This window comes from Heptranchias perlo, unplaced genomic scaffold (genome assembly GCF_035084215.1).
Source record: "Heptranchias perlo isolate sHepPer1 unplaced genomic scaffold, sHepPer1.hap1 HAP1_SCAFFOLD_73, whole genome shotgun sequence".
In the NCBI taxonomy this organism is placed as follows: Eukaryota; Metazoa; Chordata; class Chondrichthyes; order Hexanchiformes; family Hexanchidae; genus Heptranchias; species Heptranchias perlo.
Window position 1 is genome coordinate 1,110,241 of NW_027139761.1, and position 23,179 is coordinate 1,133,419.

At 44.4% G+C, this 23,179-nt stretch overlaps 4 non-coding genes across 4 annotated transcripts; 2 read left to right on the plus strand and 2 right to left on the minus strand.

Annotated features, from left to right (window-relative positions):
* Positions 1-2,045: 2,045 nt before the first annotated feature.
* On the minus strand, positions 2,046-2,127 carry trnas-cga (transfer RNA serine (anticodon CGA)). Its single transcript has one exon. It is a non-coding gene; the product is annotated as a tRNA-Ser (tRNA).
* A 4,656-nt stretch (positions 2,128-6,783) lies between these two features.
* trnaf-aaa (transfer RNA phenylalanine (anticodon AAA)) lies at positions 6,784-6,857 on the plus strand. The gene has a single exon. It is a non-coding gene; the product is annotated as a tRNA-Phe (tRNA).
* A 6,326-nt stretch (positions 6,858-13,183) lies between these two features.
* On the minus strand, positions 13,184-13,257 carry trnan-guu (transfer RNA asparagine (anticodon GUU)). Its single transcript has one exon. It is a non-coding gene; the product is annotated as a tRNA-Asn (tRNA).
* A 6,082-nt stretch (positions 13,258-19,339) lies between these two features.
* trnav-aac (transfer RNA valine (anticodon AAC)) lies at positions 19,340-19,412 on the plus strand. The gene has a single exon. It is a non-coding gene; the product is annotated as a tRNA-Val (tRNA).
* The last annotated feature ends 3,767 nt before the right edge of the window (positions 19,413-23,179 follow it).

Sequence of the window (23,179 nt, forward strand, 5' to 3'; positions counted from 1 at the left end):
GCACTGAAAGCGAGTATTTCTCCGGCATGTTTTTCTTCATAGTTGCTGCTTTGAGAGTGAAGACCGGCTGTTTGGATTTTCACTCCTACAAGCTTCAACCATTCATTTTGGACTGACTGTAGACAGTTGTTATATTGATCGCTGCAAACTCAAAGTTTAGCCCAATTAATTATTGGTTCAGCAGGTGACCTCTTCGCCTGTCTCGTTGGTGCTCTCGGTTAGGACGGAAGTTTGATGGTTCGAACTCTTATTTGATTTTTCCTCAGGATTCTTCGCCTCAAAGTTCCAGGGTTTCAATGTATGTTTTGGAAGCAAGAAAATCACAATTCTCCTTGGCAGACAAGCCCCCGAAAGGCCAGAAGGGAGGCCGCACTCGCTGCAGGAGAGCTGGTTCGCTGTGACATGGAGATTTCTGTCGTGAGCGAGACCAGACTGTTCCTATGTTCAGAGAATAAATGGCGCACCCTTTATGTTGGAAAAGCAAAACGGTGGGGATTTTTGTATCAGATGTTCCTTGTTGCGTTACTTTCATCTTGATCGGAGAACCGGTTCGGGTGTTCCTGTGATCAACGGCGACAATTGCCTATTCATTTTAAATTTAACAACAGCTGCACTGAGCTTTTAATCATACCCTTAAGATACAGTCTGTAAAATGATGAAATTTGATCATCTGCAAAGCATAAAAATCTGATTAAAGTTTTGACTGTCTCTCGGTAACCACGTCAACATATCCTTCAGTATGAAATAGAAAGTTATCGTTTGATTAATGGTGAATAAAACAGTCATTCATCTACCAACAGGGTTTAATTAGTTTCATGTCATTAATTTAATAATTTCATAACTCTTGCTGAAGTTAATTCCTTGACTTGGAATCGAACTCATGAGGTGGTTGCGAACACTGAATTCTAACCATCAGTCCATCGGGAAGCTCCCAAGGGCGCGCACCCCCCGTGATTCATTCAACTCTGTGTTTATTCTCAGGCCTCTGATCTCTCCCTTCTTTTCAGCTTCTGACTGTGGATATTCTTGTGGTTAAATATGAATAATATAGAATATCTCACAGCCCCAGTATACGTGCTCCTTCTCTTTACAGTTCTGTGCAAAAGCAAACTGTACGGTTCACCCCCGACAAAAGCAGCAGGAGATGCCACTTTAAAATGGCAGTTGCTTCAAATGATTTATGATGGACCTGCGTGGCCTTGCAGTTTTCCCAGGAGCTGCATTCGGTGCGTGAATTTTGGAAATGGAAACATGTCCATCAGCAGCTTGTGGTAATATTTTACCTCACTTTCCATTTTATGTACATGCCAACTTGCAATTGGTGCTGTCATTGCCTGAACATCACCTTCTGTCGCGATAGTGGTTTGAACAGAAAATGCCATTTTGTGCGAGCAGCTTGTCTGGCAGGAAAATTACCTGAATAACGAAGGGGCAAGTAGGAAAGGCCGCGTTGGTCTGCCTGTTCACAGCAAAGAATTTTCAGCGTTTCCTTGTGGTCCAGTGTTTCGATTCGGTCATCACCATGGCAACGGATCGATTGGTGTCTGTCTCGACATCCGCATTTGAACACTATACTATAAGTGCACTGTACTCAAATTGCTGATGTTTTCACTGTAAGGGCGAAGAGACATAAATGTGTGTCTATTAGCTAAAAATTCATCAGCTGGGTTGCACCTTTGCTTCTCCCCCCGTCTCAGTCTTTCCATCTTTACCCTTCTCTGCTGGTGTTGCAGGTTCGATCATCCTTGGCCGTTCAAGAAAGCCTGAGAAGTCCATCAGGGGAAAACTCAGAGAGTCAAGAGACAGAGACAGGGAGAGATTAAAGTGTAGAAACAAATAGTATAAATATCAAGCTCTGCGAACGAGCAGAATTTAAGATGGGGATTGGGAGAGATTCTTTCACGTGCCGTGCAACTTTGCAAGTGACCATTGGGCTCCGAATTAGAAGCGTTTGCCGCGCTGGAGCATCTCTCTGAGGGAGGGAACACGGTCCGTCAACTCCAGTTCATATTTATTTGAGCATTGAACAAATCTTTAAGAAATAGCGCTACGAGCAGGATTCGAACCTGCGTAGGAAAACCCCATTGGATTTCGAGTCCAACGCATTAACCACTCGGCCATCGCAGCTGTGAAATGATCTGACAGCTACTGCTACCAAAAGGGTGCAACCAGTGCAGAATTCGGTGCCACCCACAGCCGATCGGCCATCCGACAATCCATCCGATCACTTTTTCTCTTCTGATGTGCAGCAATGTGAAGTTGTACACGAACTATTTCATATCAACAATATTAGCCTCTCCTTTCCACATTCGTTTTCAATGTGCGACTTGTAATGCCAAGTGAGACTTTGCAGAATTAATTGCTCTAAAGTTACATTGTTGTCTCCCTCGGCATCCGCAGATTATCCACTCTCCCACAAGTCTAACAGTGACTACACTTCAAAAATACTTCATTGGTTGTAAAGCACTTTGGGACGTCTTGAGGTCGTGAAAAGCGCTTTATAAATACAAGACTTTCTTTCTTTTTATAGTGGAATAAAATTACTGATGTTTTCACTGTGAGGACGAAGAGACATTAATGTGTAGACATTAGCTGCGAATTCATCATCTGGGTTAGATTTTTACTTTTCCTACCGTCTCAGTCATTCTATCTTCACCCTTCTCTGCTGGTGTCGCAGGTTCGATCAGCTATGGCCGTTCAGGGCTGCCTGAGAAGTCCATCAGGGGGAAACACAGAGAGACAAAGACAGAGAGAGATAGAGAGATAAAAGTATAGAAAAAACCTAACATCAAGTTAGCAGAATTTAAGATGGAGATTGGGAATCATAGAAGCGTCTCTGCACAGATGGAGGCCATTCGGACCATCGAGCCTGTGCCGGCTCTCTTTCAGTGCAATCCAGATCGTCCCATTCCCCCGTTCTTTCCACGTATACTTGCAAATATTTTCCCTTCAAATACTTATCCAATTCCTTTTAGAAACCACGATTAATTCTGCTTCCACCACCCTTTCAGCCGATGCATTCCAGATTATATCTACTCGCTAGTTTAAATTTTTTTTCCTCATATCGCCTTTGGTTCTTTTGTCAACCACCGTAAATCTGCGTTTTCTGGTTCTCGACCCTTCCGCCAACGGGAGCAGTTTCTCTTTATTTACTTTATCGAAACCCGTCATGATTTTGAACACTTCTATCAAATCTCCACTCAACCTTCTCTGCTCGAAGGGAACAACTTCAGCTTCTCCAGTCTACCCGCGTAACTGAAGACCTCATCCCTGGAACCATTCCAGTTAATGTTTCTGCACCCTGTCTGAGGCCTTCAAATCCTTTATAAAGTGCGATGCCCAGTTTTGGACAGTTGTGGAATATTGTGAAGTTCCCTTCACATATCTTGATATTTGGCAAGAGACCACTGGGCTCCCAGTTAAAATGATCTGCCGCGGTGGTGTATCTCTCTGAGGGAAGGAATTGCAGCCCGTTATCTCCAGATCATATTTATTTGAGCATTGAACAAAACTTTACACAATAGCGCCGATAGCACGATTCCAACTTCTGCCGGAATACCCCATTGGGTTTCAGATCGAACATCTTAACCACTCGACTACCGCAGCTGCGAACGCCTTTGATGCACGGCTGTAAATCAGAATGCACAGGGTAGTCACAGGAGATTTGTGAGACTATATGTTCTTTCAGACAGGTTTCCAACTGGACACATGCAGCCGCTACCGTCCGGACGTTGCTGTTTCACTGGTAAAATTCTCACCTGCCACCCGAGGAGACGGGGATTGATTCCCGGCCGATTCAAGAGCATTTTCATTCTGCACCGATGAGATCGCCTGAAAAAGGATACATTCACATTCAGCTTCAATCTGCACACGACGTTGAGACATTTTCCTTTCCCTGTGTGGTGTTGCGTCCACAAACCCTCTGCGTTCTGGCCTCTGAACGTCAAACATGCTCTAGAATTAAGTCAATCCTATATTCTGCAACGCTGGAAAGATGTGGGAAACAAATGAATGAATTTCCACTGAAAATAGTGACACAGGAGTGCTCGTCCTGGAATTTGAACCCCGGACCTCTCACATATCAATTAGTGAAACGCCCAAAGTGAAAACCATAATCCGAGACCAACGAGCCGTCAGTAACACAGCCGTGCAACCAGTCAAAGTTTCCCTGCTACCCACAACCGATCGCCTATCCTTTTAGACCGCTCTGTCCATCCAATCATCGAATCAGAGAATGGTTAAAGCACAGAAGGAAGTCAATTCGGCCTATCCAGACCGTGCCATCTCTTTGTAAGAGCAATCCAGTTCGTCTCATTCCCCCGCTGTTGCCCCGTGGCCCTGCAATTTTTCCCTTCAAATATTTATCCAATTCCTTTTTGAAAGCCACGATTGAATCTGCTTCCACCGTCTGAGACAGCACATCTGGATCATAACAACTCTGCGTAAAAAAAGTTTTACTCATTTCGCGTTTGGTTTCTTTGCCAATCACCTTAAATCTATGTCGTCTGGTTCCCGACCTTTCTGCCAATGGGAACAGCTTCTCTTTATTTACTTTTTCTAAACCCTTCATGATTTTGAACACTTCAATCAAATCTCCTTTCAACCGACTCTGCTATAAGAACAATCCCAACTTCTCCAGTCTGTCCACATAACTGAAGTCCCTCATCCCTGGAGCCATTCGAGTAAATCTTTTCTGCACCCTCTCTAAGGCCTTCACATCCTTCCTAAAATGCGGTGCCCAGAATTGGACACAATGCTCTGGTTGTGGCCGAACCAGTGTTTATAAAGGTTCAACATAACTTTCTTGAGTTTGTATTCTATGCCTCTATTTATAAAGCCCATGACCACGTTCTCAGCCTGTCCTGCCACCTTCAAAGATGTGTGCACATATGCCCCCAGGACTCTCTATTCCCGCACCTCATTTGTATCATTTAGTTTATATTGCCTCTCCTCATTCTTCCTGCCAAAATATATCACTTCGCACTTCTCTGCATTAAATTTTATCTGCCATGTGTCCGCCCATTCCACCAGCCCGTCTGTGTACTCTTGAAGACTATTATTATCCTCTTCACTGTTTACTACAATTCCAAGTGTTGTGTTATCTGTGAATTTTGAAATTGTTCCTGTACGGTCAAGGCCAAGTCATTAATATATATCAAAAAGCAGTGGTCCTCGTCCAGACCCATGGAAAACAACACTGTCTACCTTCCTCCAGTCCGAAAAAAATCATTTCACCACGACTGTCTGTTTCCTGTCATTTATACAATTTAATATCCATGCTTTTATTCCATGGGCTTCAATTTTGCTGACAAGCCTATTATGTGGCACTTTACTTCATCGAAAAACTCAATCAAGTTCGTTAAACAAGATTTGCCTTTAACAAATTCGGGTTGGCTTTCCTTTATTAATCTACACTTGTCGAACTGGCTGTTATTTTTATCCCGTATTTATCGTTTCCTAAAGCTTCTCTCCCACCGAGGTTTAACTGACTGGCCTGTAGTTGCTGGGTTTATCCTTGCACACGTTTTTAAAAAGGGAGTAACATTTGAGATTTTCCAGTCGTCTGGCACACCCCGGACCGTGTGACTTACCCACTTTAAGTACAGCCAGCCTTTCTAGTACCTCTTCTTTATCAATTTTTATCCCATCCAGCATCTCCACGACCTCCGCTTTTACTGACTCTGGCAGCTTCTTCTTCTTTGGTGAAGACAGATGCAAAGTACTCATTTAATACTTCAGCCTTGCCCTCTGCCTCCGTGCATGCATCTGCTTTTCTGGCCCCGAATCTCAATTTGGATTCCGATGTGGTGCAATGTCAAGTTGCACACTAACTATTTCAAGTCAACAATATTAGTCACGTTTCATCAAATTCATTTATGGTGCATTTTCTTACAATGAAAACACGCATTGAAATCGGGGATATTGTATCGTCCCTTGGGGGTCATCGGACCACCAAATTTTGGGTTAAGAGCCGAACGCGCTAAATGATTGTACCAGAGAAAAACATCACATCGCATGATTAACAACATTAATATTTCACCGAGCGAAAGCTTGTGGTTGCAGTAACCAGTGAACGATATTAAATTAATTCATGAAACTAATGAAATTCTGTGAAAGTTGAATAATTGTTGTAACCGATAACTTTATGCTGCAGAATCACGGAAATACTAACATGGATAATGAAACTTTAAATAAGTTTTTGTGCTTTGTATGTGATGCACTTTCACCGTTTTCCACTTTCCAGACTGCATTTTAAGGGTCTGGTTTCAAATGTTGATAGTTTACGACGCCTGGAATTTGGTACAGCCGTTGTTAAAGTTAACAGGAAGGAACAAGAATTGTCCCTTCTCCAAGCACAAGTTGACGCCTGGGGGTTTATCCGAAGCAAGTTCCTCAATACTATGTTTTTATGCGGGAACTGAAATCGAGCTTTTTCACGTAAAAGGCGAACATGATAAGCACTACACGACGGAAACCTCAGCACACGATTTTGGCAGTACCTCAGGGTCCTGCCCACTGGTTTAACAGCGGAGCAGTGTTTCAGGGGTGGGCCCTTCACTGTTCAGACATAATTATCACCAGAATTAAATTTGTCGCATTAAAGTGCTCCTTATCTGTTAATTTCTATTTATACCCTTGCCAGTTTTATGCAGAAACAAGTAACAATGTTTAAGGGATGTGGTGTGTTCAATGTTCCTGCAATAACCGTATTACGCAGTGTGAGAAGTGAAACACAGACCACCCAATACGTGCCCCAAACCGATTGACGTAAAAAATAAAAATGGCCTGTTAGCTCAGTTGGTTGGAGCGTGGTGCGAAAAACGCCAACGTCGCGGGTTCGATCCCCGTATGGGCCATTAGTAATTAATGATATTACTTTAGTGACTTTGAAAATCCGGACTTGAGTAACACGGAGATTCACGCAAAAAGTCAGAGGAAATTGTATTTGAAATAGCATTCATTGCAATGTTTGATATATTTTTGCCCCTGGGACGGAGAAAAAAAATCTTTCTGTTCATTCTTCATTTATCCTTCTTTTCCCACTCACCTTTCCGTGTCTCCATCTCTTTCCGTCTGTCTCTTTTCCCATCTCTCCATTTCTTTCCATTTCCGGAACCATTTTTCCAGGTATGCTTTCTGACAAACATTACAATCCGTGTCACTCAGTATCCGGGTATGTTTACTGACACACATTACAATCCGTGTCACGCAGTATCCGGGTATGTTTACTGAAAAACATTACAATCTGTGTCACTCAGTATCAGGGTGTGTTTACTGACACACATTACAATCCGTGTCACTCAGTATCAGGGTATGTTTACTGACACACATTACAATCTGAGTCACTGAGTATCTAACAATATGAAGCAACGAGTTTTATTCCCTCTGTGATATCTCTCTGTCGGTTTGCTGATAAACGTTTAACTCGGGGCTTGTTCCCTTTGATGATCACAAGCAGTTAGAAACAGACAGAGCGGAGATGAGGAAAAGGCATCAGTTTAGGAATCAAATGCTTCAAATCACATGTTCGCCGGCGCTGAGAGAGGCAAAAAACAGAGAAAAATGCAGAAAGAAATAAAGCGAAATAAAGATGCTATCAATATTTCTCATCCTTGATGTTTCTCTGCTCCTTCCCCAAGCCTCCAGCGCCGGTTAAAATTTCTGTGTAAATTAATGCGAGATTCGACCCAAAGAACGAGATCCAAACAACCAAATGTTGGTGAAATTCGGGATTCAACCAGGGACTTTCAAATTTTTGGATTCTCAACTAAGCTATATCGACTCCATCCCAAGTTAGAGTGTATGGCGTTGCTTTGGAAAAAACAAACATAAACCGGGTGGAATTGCCTCTCCCGCTCATTCCTTACCTCGGGGGAATGGGACCCGACCAGATCCCGGAGCTCAGGTTATGTTAATGTTCTGCTGATGATATCTTAATATTATCTTGTGTTTGGGCCACTTTTAACCAGGTTCGTGGACACATTCTTCTATCATCCCGTCTCTCACATCGCGCCTCTCTCTCATTCATTCTTTCATCCATTGAATCAATCAGGTCGCGGGAATCAGAGCTCACCCTCAAACCCCCAACACACAAACCCCCAGTCAATAATTTACACTCTTTATAAACACAAAATGGTAATACACCAGGGGAGACTTCACAGTTATGGACACGGAACGAAATACACCAAAGTGTTTATAAACACAGAAAGTGGACACACCAGGGGAGACCACACAGTTTTGGACACGGAGTGAAAAACACTTTAGTTTTCATGGGAAGTTACAGAACACGTAATGTCTGTAAAATTTCCATTCTTTTCCCGGCACTGATGGGCTCTGAAGGGAGAGATGGGCCCGCAGACACTCTGATCCGCACTGATCCCGAGCTGCAGGTGAATTGAAATAAATTTCAATCAGTAGCAGCGAGCGGTTGGAGAGAGATCAAGGTCCAGAATCAAGGAGGACATTTCTGATACTGCCCTTGAATCTAATTTATATCAAATACTCCTTGAACTCTCTGCCGGGGGAATTTGGAACTGAGGATCGCTTGTGAAATCAGCCGAAAGATAAAAACACAAACCACCCGAAGTGGGGCTCGAAACCACGAGCCTGACAATAGAAAACTCAGCACAGGCCTGGGATATTCCTGCTCTGTGGGGCTCAGTGCCACTCCGGTGAGATCAGGAAACGCACCCCAGAACGGAAACTGTGCTTTTCCTGTTTTGTTTGGAGCAGATGAACTGCCTCTGCCCAGTGTGACTGCGTCGATGAGTTTCCAGCTCTGATGGGAAATTGAATTCCTTCCCACAGTCCCCACATTTCCATGGTTTCTCCGTGGTCCGGGTGTCCTTGTGTCTCTCCAGGTTGGACGATCAGTTGCAGCCTCGTCCACACACAGGACACGTGTTCGGTTTCTCCCCGCTGTGAATGGTGTGATGTTTTTTCAGACTGTGTGACTGGTGAAAGCTCTTTGCACAGTCAGTGCACTGGAACGCTCTCACTCGGGTGTGTGTCTCGGTGCTTTTCCAGTCACACTGATGTTTGAATTCTTGTCCCACAGACAGAAAAGACAAACATTTCTCCTTCCACATTCAAAGGTCGATGATATTCAGGTCCTGGTGAATCGAGTGACTCTGTCAGATCTTGATATGATACTTGGTTTGAATTTCCCGTCTGCAAATCCTCCCCTTCTGATACCCTGTAAAAGTTCACAAAAGTCATCACTCTAAATAAAGGATCGAAATTTGGAACAGACAATTCTAGTTTCTATGGAACTTTCCATCCTCTCTTTTCCGCCAAAGCCGTAAATCCCCGTCCCACACACTCTCCCTCCTCCCTGTGCTGAAATCCAAACCCATCCCACCATCTCCAATATTTCTTCCCTCCACTCCCAGTTTTCTCCCTCCCTCTCCTCTGATTGGGTTCAGTTCTACACCCGCTGTGGGCAGAGTGATAATAAAATAACTGAGGCAATGATTTTCTCTCCCAGTCACTGGGACCCTGAAGCCCCGCCCACTCTTTGTTCCTGTCACTGGGACCCTGAAACCCCGCCCACTCTTTGTTCACGGTCACTGGGACCCTGAAGCCCCGCCCACTCTTTGTTCCTGTCACTGGGACCCTGAAGCCCCGCCCACTCTTTGTTCCTGTCACTGGGACCCTGAAGCCCCGCCCACTCTTTGTTCCTGTCACTGGGACCCTGTAGCCCCGCCCACTCTTTGTTACCGGTCACTGGGACCCTGAAGCCCCGCCCACTCTTTGTGACCGGTCACTGGGACCCAGAAGCCCCGCCCACTCTTTGTTCCTGTGCCAAGATGGCCGCGCATGCGCCAAGATTCTACCATGACTTCCGCTCGCAAGATGGCGGCCCGTCACACTGCTTTTCGGACGGCTGCTGGTCGGGCCTGTCACTGTGGTGCAAACACTGGGCCTGTGGACTCGTATTTGTGGCCTCAAGATGTGATCAGGTGCTTGTGAACCTTCTCCGCCTACCCACAGGTCCCATTCCTCCCCCGTCTTCTCCCGGCCTCCGACTCGCCTCTTCCTCCTCAGTCCTTCGCCACCACTCGCACTGCTCATGCTCAGAGCACAGCCCGGTCCTGCCACTGCGCACGGTTCTCCTGTAGTCATTGATAGGGCACATTCTGAGGCGCGGGGGATTGTGGGGAAATGCCCCGCCATTGAAAGCCGGAATTGCCGAACAGAAAATTAATCATTGTCATCCCGTCGAGGTTGGTGCCAGGGAGGCAACAAACATAATAAATAAATTATACAAAAACCCGAGTGCTCAGCCCTTCCCCATGGTGCGAGGTAAACTGGCCGCTACTTTTCCGTTCGTAAGTCGCAACTCAGGCCCGACACGCCCAGTCTGGTTCAATTGCGAAATGTTCTCTAACTCGAATTCAGACCTGTCATTATCAGGGAAATTGACGAGGTCTCATTTTTTCTGTGCCCTACCCGAGAGCCAGTTAATGGCTTTAATAAGCTGGCAGCAATTTTTGCAAAAGTGGAAAGAGGAGAAAAATTCCACGAGCGATGCCTCAATACACAAGGGACCACGTACACTGTGACACCAAATCGAGTGCTACTTACACGGGACACCAAATCCGGGAACAAATTACACTGAGACACCAAATCCAGGGACCACTTACACTTGGACATCAAATCCAGGAAACACTTATACTGAGACATCAAATCCAAGGACACGTACACAGGGATACGAAATATAGAGACCACTTACACAGAGACACCAAATCCAGGGACCACTTGCACTGAGACGTCAAGTCCAGGGATCATTTACATTGGGACACCAAATACAGGGATCAGTTACACAGAGACACCAAATCCAGCGACCACTTATATGGTGACATCCTTTTTGCACCTTCTCCAGTATCTCTTTGTCCTTCATATAATATGGAGACCAGAACTGTTCGCAGTACTCCAAGTGTAGTCTAATCATGGTTCTATACAATTTTAACATATCTTTCCAATTCTTTCTCTCTAGAAATGAACCCTAGTGCTTGGTTTGCTTTTTTATGGCCTTTTTAACCTGCATCACTAATTTTAGTGATTTGTGTATCTGTGTCCCTAGATCCCTCTACTCCTCTACCCCATATAGACTCTTATTGTCCAAGCATTATGTGGCCTTCTTGTTCTTGCAACCAAAATGCTCCACTTCATCCTCATCTTTATTCAAATTAATTTGCCAATTACACCCCCATTCTGCAAGTTTATTAATGTCTTCTTGTATATTCTTGTAGTCTTCATCAGTCTCAGCTATACCCCGCCCCAAACTGATGTAATCCGTAAATTTTATATTGTACATCCAATTCCCGAGTCCAAATCGTTTATACAAATTGTGAACAGTGGACCCAGCACCGATCCTTGTGGAACACCACTTTCCACCTTTTACCAGTCTGAGTAGCGACCCTTAACCCCTACTTTCTGCTTTAATGCAGTGATCAAGAGAAACTTCTTTACACAGGGAATGTGAAACTGTGGAAATCACTTCCAAAGTTCTGTAATGACAAGTGGCCTCATGTTTTTATCCAAGACATCGCACAGCCCAGTCATTTACTCCAAATATTGATGCAATGGTTCAAGCTAAGAGGTGCCAGGTATCGGGAGCAGCAGTAGAAGTCAATAAAATCTAAATGTAAGTCAGTACCAATATAGTTCATCTTCATGTATTTCTAGTTTAATAACTTTTGCTGAATGTGGCCCAGGCCAAGTGCCATGATATCGGATCAGGCTCTTCATCGAAAATGAGTTTGACAAGCCTGAGATAGAAAATGTGAAGCGGATTACGCTCATCCACTAACCCAGCAACTTCTTCAAAAAACTCAAGCAAGTTTTTAAGACACGACCTTGTTTTCCGGAAACCGCGTTGAGTATCTCTAATGGCCCCTTCTCTTTCCCCGTGATCATAAACAGCATCGCTTAGGATCCCTCCAAGCATCTTCCCTCTGATCGATTTCACACTGATGGGCCCGTCATCGCTTGGCTCTGATTTGTCCCCTTTAATGAAAATGGGAACGACGTGAGCTACCTTACAATCTGAGGCGACAATCCTTGACTCCATTGAGCAGTTGAAGATACAGGCAAGGGGCTCACAAGAGCACCCGTGCCATCTCTTTAAACACCCGTGGGTGAATATCATCTGGACCTGGAGCACAATCTATTTTGAAATTTCGTATTTTATCCAAGATGACATCCCTTTCTATTTTAATATTTATGATGTTATTGTCGATTGTAAACAATTTTACAACACCAAGTTATAGTCCAGCAATTTTATTTTAAATTCACAAGCTTTCGGAGGCTTCCTCCTTCGTCAGGTAAATGTTATTGTCGACAGCACATCCCACAGCTGGCATCTGAGCATCATCCACGGGAGTGTAGGCTGATGAGAAATAATCATTTAACAGCTCTGCCATAGTCCGGGAATCTGTCCTGAACTGCCTTTCAGTGGACCTAAACTATCTTTAATGGTCTTCTGAATCCTGACGGAGCTGAAAAGGCGTTTGCTTTTATTCCCACAATTCTGCACCATCTTCTTTTCCAATGATCTCGTAGCTTCTCTAATGGCTGCTTTTGTCTCCCTCGATTGTGGGTGATATTTGACACTATCCTCCTGTAAACTGAATTAATCCTGATCTGACCTGAGTTAAATGTAAGACAGTTCGGGGAGTCAGGAATCATTCACCCCGAGACCTAAACCAACAGGTAAAACCCCAGACGGTTCCTTCGTTCGGTTTCCTATGGTTCCTCGGCAGATATTTGTCAGGATGCCGAAACCCAGCTTTCTTACAGTCCACTCCTGGAGGCCCCACTCCCTGAGCCTACAACCTTCAGCAGTGTCAGTGGTGGAGTTCACAAATGAACTGAAACCCTTCGGAATTCGAAAACAATTTTGCGTTTCCAAAATAAAAGGACTGACATTTATTGTGGAAACAGTCTGGTGTCGCTCACTGCAGAAACATCCATGTCAGAGTGAAGCGGCTCTCCTGCAATCTTTAGACCTTGTCTGTCAAGAAGAATTCTTATTTCCGTGAAGGCAATCTCAGGTTATATGGTGGAAGATCGGCCGTGCTCAGCTGGCCATCGAAACCGTGCATTTTTTTGAAGACAAAACATATATTTGAAACCAGGAAATACGAGACCATGAATCTTAAGGTAAAAGTTTACCTACCGTCCCTGGGTGGGCTTGAACCACCAACTTTTCAGTTAACAGCCGAACGCGCTAACCGATTGCGCCACAGAGACACAATATGTTTGCTATTGAACCATTGATTCAACGAGCTAAAAATTCAGGTTGCAGCGATCAATATAACATCTCTCCACCATCAGTTTACTTTTCCAAAATAAAGGGTGTGAAGCTTGCATGAGTGAAAATCTGTGCTGTATTATTTCTGAACATTAAACTCACCTTGCCATTAAACATCTGTATGTTGGAAGCCTTAGTCCCATCGTGGCAGAGAGGATTGATTTTTCGAGCTGTGATTCTCCATTCTCTGCTCCAGTAATTTTCAGGTGTGGTGAAAATGAGAGGAGATGAAACGAGCAGGTCCAACGAGCAGGTCTGTGGCACTACACGGTGTCTACAAAGTTGTCTCTTGCACTTACAGTGCAGCGGACGGCAGTTTTCACCATTAAACCAGTAACTATGGTGTTAAGAAAAAATGTGGCCGACAAACATTCGATTTCAGCGCGGTGACACTGGGTCAGAGCAAAGTTCAGTTCATGCGATTGCCGAGTAGCGAGAGGGTGGATTTGGAACTCATGTGCGGCTGCACTGCGCATTGTCCAGGTCTGCTTGGAGCGATATTCATTCAATTCATCACTGACAGGGACAATTTGATTCAATGTCTCTTTTCTCTTGTAATTGGTGAGATTTCAAAAGTTGAAAACCACCCGTGCTGACCCCAAACTCACCACTTACACGCTGACAGATACAATGCGGTCACAGTCTGCTTCATTGAGATGAAAACCGAGAGCGATTTCACAGTCGAACGCAATGCGAACAAAACTCATTTAAAGAAAGTGCAGGTCATTGCAATGCCTTTAAAGTCCCGATTTTTCGAAGCAGATCTGGAAAATGCGCATTGCAGACGCACAGGAATTCCAAATGAACTCTCCGTGGAGGAAAATGAGTGACAGAAGCAGAAGGAGATGTCACGTGAAAGATTTGGACCCAGACCTGCTGCATGAGACTTTAAATGTTGTCCACCTTTAACTGTCGCTCATAGTGTCAGAACTGTCACTGTTATCATTAGCCTTCTTGCACTGCAACTCCTCAATAGCCCCAGGTTATCACAGCATCGCTTTCTTCAAATTGAATCCCAGTGTGAAAACTTACACGATTTCAAACCCAAGCAAAGGTGTGCGAGATTGGACGGAGCATGCGAGTGGAGATCATGGGCCGGGGGGGCAGTGAGATCATCACCTGAGCATTAAGGTATCCCACATTCCAAAGAAGCAGGGAGATGAGATCTTTGTGCCTATTTTTCCCGGCATGCGCAAAATCCATCCCTTCTCAATGGGCAGCACTGTTCTTTCCCTCTCTCTCCCTGCTGTCCAGGTCAGGATGGGATTCATGAATTCCCCTGTGTTTTCACCAAGCATCTAATTCACCTGGCAGCTGGAAGAGTAGAGGAAGCGGGAGGGGAAGAAAAGTTAGAAACAGGAGATGCCACGTGAAACGGGCCGAATCGTGTGTGTGTAAGTTGCTTCAAATGATCCACGGCAGCCCTGCCTCGCCTCGCAGATTTCCCAGGAGCTGCATCGATTCGGCCCGTGCGTGCGTGCATTTTGGAAATGGAAACAGAGACTTCCGCTGCTTGTGGGAGTATTTCACCTCAATTTTCCATTTCACGCACAGGCCGACCCGCACTCGGTACTGTCATGTCCTGAACACGTCTTTTGTGTTCTCAAAGAAAATGCCACTTTGTGCGAGCAGGTGTTTGGACTGGACTGCACTGAGCTGAGTCACTGAGGATATTCAATTAATGAAATCAGTACTTCAAACAGAAAACATTCATCACTCACTCATCCTGATACTTTAGCGTCTCGATTCTTGAATTATTGTTTCATTCATTGCAAAATAGGAACAGGAATAGGCCATTCAGCCCCTCGAGCCTCTAGTTTAATACATCCTTCCTGAGGTGGGGTGCCCAGAACTGAATGCAGTCCTCCAGATGGCGTCTCACCAGAGCTCTGTGCAGCTGTAACAAAACTTCCACCTCTTTGCATTCGAACCCTCTATAGATAAACGGGGAGAGTGAGAGCTCAAGAGAGAAAGCGAGAGAGAGCAAAAGAAAGAGGGAGAGAGAGCATTATGCATTGGACAAACTTTCTCATGAGTTCATTTGAAACCCCACTGAGCTTTCGAACCACTTGCTCTACCGCATCAAAAGTTCATAAGCAGCATATGGGTAATGTGAAATCATATAATTCATAACCGGTTTAGTCGCGCAATGGGTAGCACATCGGACTTTTCGCTCAGAAATTGTGTGTTCGCATCGCACCACCGTTAAATTTTAGTTCGTTGATTTCGGAGCTGGGAAGTGAAATGTTGCAGCAAAACCGGAACAGGATCATTAATATCTGTCAAGGAAGGGAAACAGCCCCCATCCACTTTCTCTTATACTAGTGGCTCCAGACCCACCCGAATTTATAATGCTTCATCCACTCTGAGCTGGATTGGCGAAACACTCTCAAGAAGGAGGCTCATCATCTGCTCACGGCGAAAGTCAATCTGCTGGACTTCCAGCACTGTCAGACGGGATGTTCCTTCAGACAGGTTTCTAACTGGACACATTCATCCTGCTGCGGTGGGAGCATTGGTGCTTGAGGGGTAGAATTCTTGCTTGCAGTAATTCTATTCCTGTAAAAGTAGCTCCTGAAGATCGCAAGATGGAAAGTATCGTGGCTGAGCTGCCCAACGCGCTGGTTTAAAGCTCAAGCTAAATCCCATAATTTGTAGATGGATCAAAATCATAGTTTGTGGCTCCAATTCCGAAGCCTCCCTCTGTAAACTAAGAAGACTAAACATCTCATCTGCGATTGCGACAGAGTAGGCCGGAGGAACCACATGGCTGAACAAATAACTCGATGCATTACCGAACACGCCAATTGTAAATAGAAACTTAGAAAATAGGAGCAGGAGGAGGACATTCGGCCGTTTGAGCCTGCTCCACCATTCAATATGATCATGGCTGATCCTGGACCTCAATACCATATTCCCGCTCTCTCCCCATACCCCTTGATGCCTTTTGTGTCCAGAAATCTATCCAGCTCCTTCTTACATATATTCATTGACTTGGCCTCCACAGTCTTCTGTGGTAGAGAATTCCATAGGTTCACCACCCTCTGAGTGAAGAAATTTCTCCTCATCTCAGTCCGAAATGTTCCCATCTGCTATTGCAACAGCATACGCCGGAGGAACCACACGGCGATGCAAATAAGTAGATGCATTTTGGAACACACCAATTGTACCTTCAACTCCGGCCGAAATTTTCACAATGAAAAGGATTGGTTGGTTTCGGTGGGCCTCGACTAACAACCTCGCCATTTCCCGGCCCTGGACTGTCATATAAGGACCGCGCACTGACTGGTTGCGCCGCTGGAGCCCAGTCACTTTGATCACCTGTCCCACTCTGCTGGAAAGAACCTTAAGGTGAGATGCCCTAACCTGTGGAAACGTGTCCAGTCATTGCGATGAAAATAATATCTGCACTTTCACATTCAGCTTCTTTCACATCCTTTGCTCTATCGCACGACAATCGGGTTTTCTGCGAACAGGCAAAATGAAAATTGCCGGAAATTCTAACAGCAGTGGGATTCAAACCCACGCCTCCGTAGAAATTTGATGGAACACCTGAGACCGCGAGGGCACGCTACCATAACGTCACAGTAATGTTTAAAGAGCTGCTTAAATGCTCAAATAAATGAATTGAAGCTAATTGACCGCATTTACCCCGTGCTGGGGTTGTTCTCCTTGGAGCAGAGAACATTTAGAGGAGATTTGATCGAAGTGTTCAAAATAATGTAGGGTTTAGATAAAGTAAATAAATTGAAACTGTTCCCATTGGCGGAAGGGTCGTGAAGCAGAGGACACAGATTTAAGGTGATTGGCAAAAGATCCAAAGGCGACATGGGGAAACACTTTTTTACCAACGAGTAGTTGTAATCTGGAACGCGCAGCCTGAAAGGATAGTGGAAGCAGATTCAATCGTGGCTTTCAAAAAGAAATTTGATAAGTACTTGAAGGGAAAAAGTGCAGGGCTACCGGAAAGGAGCGGGGGAATGGGACTAACTGGATTGCTCTTACGATGAGCCTGCACGGGCTCGATTGGCTGAATAACTTCCTTCTGTACTGTAACCATACCTCAAGGGCAATGAGGGATGGGCAATAAATGCTGGCCTCGCCAGCGACGCCCACATCCCATGAACGAACTCAAAAAATAATGACTGTATAATTCTATTTATACAGTTTATTTTCATTGCATGCATTTCTCTATCTATCCCTGTCTCTGTCTCTTGTGTTATCCCCTGATGGACTTCTCAGGCTTCCTTGCACGGCGATGGCTGATCTAACCTGCAACACCAGCAGAGGAGGTTAAAGAAAGATTGGGACAGGAGGAAAAGTAAAGGGGCAATTCAGCTGCTGCAGCCAATGTCCACACATTTAATGCCTCTTCGCTCTCACAGTGAAACAGAGGCACTAATTTGATTAAAGTATACTTATAGTAGTTTGTATATTAACACCATTCCGAGACAGACGGCAATAATATCATGGAATCATACAATCATAGAAAGTTACCCCACAGAAGGAGGCTATTCGGCCCTTCGTGTCTGAGCCGTCCGAAAAAGAGGTATCGAGCCTCAACCCACTTTCCAGAGTTTGGCCCACAGTCTTTTGGGCCACCCCCTCTGCTTCCATGAGTCGATCTCCTTGATGCTTCCAAATTAGTGTCGGGTTCTTACTACCCGTTTAATGTTTACATTCCTGTGGAAGACTTTTGGATTGCCTTTTATGTTGGCCGCCAGTCTATTCTCATACCTTTTCCTTGCCCCTCTTATTTCCCCTTTCAGTTCCCCTCTGAACTTTCCATATTCTGCCTGGTGATTGAATTTTAAAAAAGTTAGGATTTCCGTCAGCCTGAAACAGGAAGTTATTAGTTGATTATTGGCGATTTGAACAACTATTCGTCTTTTTTCAGAGTTCAATGAGTATTGCGAAATTAATACAGTAAACTATTTTGTAGAAGTTAATTCCCTGAACGACAAAGGGACCCGTCTCCCACACTGAGAGCATTTGCAGACGGCAGCTATCTTCTGAGGGTTTCCTAAAACAACGTGTGCAGCACGTTCAAAACCGTACAAAAACATTTTTGGGCCACCCCCTCTGCCTCCATGAGTCGATCTCCTTCATGGTCCCGAATCATAGTCGGGTTCTCACGACCCGTTTTATGTTTACATGCCTGTGGAAGACTTTTGGCCGCCAGTCAATTCTCATACCCTCTCTTTGCCCCTCTTATTTCCCTTTTCAGTTCCCCTCTGAACTTTCTATATTCTGCCTGGTGAATGAATAAAAAAAAGTTAGGATTTCCGTCAGTCTGAAACAGAAAGTTATTAGTTGATTAATGGCGATTTGAACAACTATTCGTCTTTTTTTTTAGAGTTTAATGAGTATTGCGAAATTAATACAGTAAACTATTTTGCCTGAGTTAATTCCCTGAACGGGAACGAGACCCCCCTCCCACACTGAGAGCATTGGCAGACGGCAGCTGTCTTCTGAGGGTTTCCTAAAATAACGTGCGCAGCAGAGTTTCTGTAGTGTAGTGGTTATCACGTCCACTACAAACGCGAAAAGTCCCCGGTTCAAAACCAGGCAAAAAAAATTTTGGGCTGCCTCCATGAGTCAAATCTCCTTCATGCTCCCCAATCACAGTCGGGTTCTTACGACCCGTTTAATATTTACATGCCTGTGGAAGACTTTTGGATTGCCTTTTATGTTGGCCCCCAGTCTATTCTCAAACCCTCTCTTTGCCCCTCTTATTTCCACTTTCAGTTCCCCTCTGAACTTTCTGTAATCTGCCTGGTGAATAATTTTTTAAAAAATCAGTATTTCCGTCAGCTTGAAACAAAAAGTTATTAGTTGACTAATGGCGATTTGAACAACTATTCTTTTTTCAGAGTTTAATGAGTATTGCGAAATTAATACAGTCAACTATTTTGGAGAATTTAATTCCCTGAACGGGACAGGGACCCGTCTCCCACACTGAGAGCATTTGCAGTCGGCAGCGATCTTCTGAGGGTTTCCTATAGTGAACTGTATAGCAGCGTTTCTGTAGTGTAGTGGTTATCACATTCGCCTAACACGCGAAAGGTCCCCGGTTCGAAACCGAGCAGAAACATTTTGAAAAAGTTCCCCACTAAAAATCAATACGTCTGAAAAAAAGCAAGAATTCATTCTGTGGTGAAATGTGAATAAAATACCACACCTCACAGAACCTATATGTTTTCCATTCTCTGTATAGTTCAATACACATTCAAACACTACACATATACAGACAGTGTCTCGCCCTCATTCACGTTTCATGCCCCGACTGTGCAGGAAGCCCCTCTCAAAGCTGCACATTGCGATTGTTTTCAGTTGATTTGTGAGAGGTCATTAAAGGATCCTGCAGCGCTGCCTCGGTTTATAAATACAGTTATAAACAGCAATGCAGCCGCGGCAACAAACAGATCAGTTTTTCGATGTTCGATGTTCCCCAGCTCCAGCATTGAGTGAGGCCACGAGAGCAACAACATTCAGGCCGCCTGTCCGATCACACTTTGCTGGCGGGAAGCTGCAATTGCCGCTTCAGGCAGCGCATTACTGCCCATCCCTGGGAAACAAGATAACACCAAAGCTTTGACAACACATCGCAGGCATCGTCTGTCCCGTAGTTGTTGCTCCGCTGCGAAGACAGAACTTGCCAGCTGTTTCAAAATTTACAACCAGAACACTGGATCCTCAGATCACTATCCGTTTTAAAAGTCTGTTGCTCTATCTACTGAGCTACGCAGGCTCGCTATTTGTTAAGTTCTTATCGTACATATTCATTGTAGGACTCTGAATTATCCATCGTAGATGTCGAAATTGGGTGAGGGTCCCTGTTATAAAATTGTCAGCAACGTGTTGAGGACAATCCTTGTTTCTGTTGAACATGATGTAAGAAACATGGACAGTGAACTCGTGAGTTTACAGTTCTTCGTGTTTGTGCCAAATAAGAACATAAGAACATAAGAAATAGGAGCAGGAGTCGGCCAATCGGCCCCTCGAGCCTGCTCCGCCATTCAATAAGATCATGGCTGATCTGATCCTAACCTCAAATCTAAATTCATGTCCAATTTCCTGCCCGCTCCCCGTAACCCCGAATTCCCTTTAATTCTAGGAAACTATCTATTTCTGTTTTAAATTTATTTCATGATGTAGCTATTATTTAACAATATCTTGTCATTCGTTAGCAGCAATTAAAATAACACTTCACCCAGTGGCTCAAAAGCTGAACTTGTCCCACACGGGAGTTGGAAAAGGCCTCTCGACCTTTCAGCGTATTAACATCTGTAAGCTGAATAATTTCACCCGTTACACAGTGACACCAGGGAGAATATTTCCCATCCAGATTTTCCCAACACGAAACTTCCAACTGATGAATATCCGCTAAACGAAAAGAAGAATTGTATGTTTAGTTCTTCAGATTGAAAGATCTCGTACCGGCCCCTTTGCCATATCAGCTGCCGCGAATAGCTCCCTCTCCCTCTATAAACAAGTAAATTCACACCTACTATTGCAAGACGGTAGGCCAGAGGAACCCAAGTGCTCACATGGGAACACGAAGAAGTAGATGCGTTATGGACCATACCAGTTGTACCTTGAACTCAAAATGTTCGATTGTTCCAGATGAGGCTCAAGCTCACAACCTGGGCATTTCTGGAGTTCATAAAAGTACCGCACGCTGAGCGCTTGCGCCACAAGAGCAGCGCACAATCGGTTCGATCAGTGCTCCCGTCAAACAGCTTCATTTTCCGTCTCTGAATTATCGCTTTGTGATCTTTCTCCGATTTCTCCAAGAAGCCTCCAATCAAGATGCGCTTCGATAAATATCCGCAGTGAACTTTAAAAGCCCTGGAATCTGAAACAAAACCCCAGAAGATAAGAACTTTTATTGATCTTATTATTAACTAAAGGACAACTTTTGATGGTGCTTTAAGGAGGATTTGGATAAAGTGTGAAATGAAACTGAGAATCTCTCTCTGGGCTGTCGGTGATTGAAGAGATGGGCGTTATTTCATTTGAAAACCGAGGCTCGGAACTTTCTGATGGAGAAGTGTGACAGAAGATTGTGGTTAGTGGCAGTTACCGGGGAGATCGAGAGCAGAGGGAGAAAAGTCAAAGTCACAGCTGTGACAGCTCAAGTGCTCTGCTTATCTGTAGTATTTAAAAACGTAATGTTCAGGACAGGGCAAACCGATTTGGTATCGGTTATCAAAAATACGAAAGGATACGGGTTCAAAGGCGGATTTGTGAAGAGGGAGCGGATTTAACCGCCAGACCGAAATCATTCCACATGAATCTGAAGCGTCTTGAGAAAAACGGCAGCGCGAACTGTTATGTTCGTGTCATCACTTCAAAGACCCTCCAATTACCGACAGTATCTTTGAACGAGTTGTGCAGCAAAACCGTGAGTGAAGCCGCTTTGCATTTGTCAAACGTGTAGGTGACGATATTGGGGTTGATCAGGGTCGATTTCAATTATTTGAAATCTCACAATACCTCTTGACCCGAAAATCGAGGATAAAATCGGGTTTTTCCTGTAGGTCGTGAATTGAAGGGAAAGCCGCATCAAATAGATCTGAGAAATGTAGAGCAGAAAATGTGGATGAAATTTGCACGAGTGAAAATCCCTGTTTTTCGGAAGACTCTGTCCCCAATGGTGGAGAGGATTGATATTTCGAGCTGTTATTCACCAGCCTTAACTTTAGTAATTTCCTGTTTGCTGACAATGAGATGAGACGGAATGAACAGGTCTAACGAGCCGGTCTGTAACACAGGACAATGATTCAGTGCAGCTCGTTACCCAGTCACTGGGCTCCGTTATAGTCGCTCCTGTCAGTCACACACAAAGATAAATTGTAAATCTGAAACAGAAAGCGTTAATGTAAAACACTTAATATCAACCACCAGTTTTTCCCTCTTTCCGGCTTTTAGAACAATCTGTTTCACAGTTTGTCAAACCCAAAACAGCCTCTGGTATTTGCTGATCGAGAATTTCAGTGGAAATTGGGACCGTCACTTAGTATCGGAACAAATATACCCGCTGAGGTTTCGGGGTTGTTACTGGTTTATTTATATCAGTGAGTGACTGGTTTTAAACTAGGTGAGGATCTAAGCCTGAGGTAAGAGCCTGGGATGGACAAGAGATTCTACAATATATCAAGTTAAATTACATTGATTCCACCAACACTGTACATCACATCCCTTAAATATTGTTACCTTTTGCTATGTAAAACTGGTGTGGGTGGAAATGGGAAATAACTGAAAAAACCTTCATTGTATCAAACTTATTATTATTATACAAACAATGTACAGCCTATCCCTTAAAAAAGACTCAATGTAAAACCAGTCGCCAGTTCCAGAGCCGCTGTGCCGGTTATGTGATTTGCATCCGATTCTGACTGACTTAGTATCAGACGCGCTCCCGTCCACAGTAAACGGATGGGGCCGGATCCATAAGAGAAAAATGAGGACCGACCTCCGCATAACCTGTCCTCATAATTTAACCATTTTAGCCCCGGTATCATTCTGGTGAATCTGCGCTGCAGCCCCTCCAAGGCCAATATTTCCTTCCTGATGTTTGGTGCCCGGAGCTGAATGCAGTACTTTAAATGGGGTCTCAGCAGATATTTCTATCTGTAACATTCTCCCCCTTTGAATACCAGCTTCTTTGAGATAAAGGCCAACATCCCATGAGACATTTAAATAAATTTTTCGACCATTCCACTGGCTTTTAGCGATTTCTGTACTTGGACCCCTAAATCTCTCTGCTCCTCCACAGTTCCTAGCTTCTCACCTTTCAGAAAATACTCTGATCTATCTTGCTTCAGTCCAAAGTAGATGAACTCACACTTCTCCATA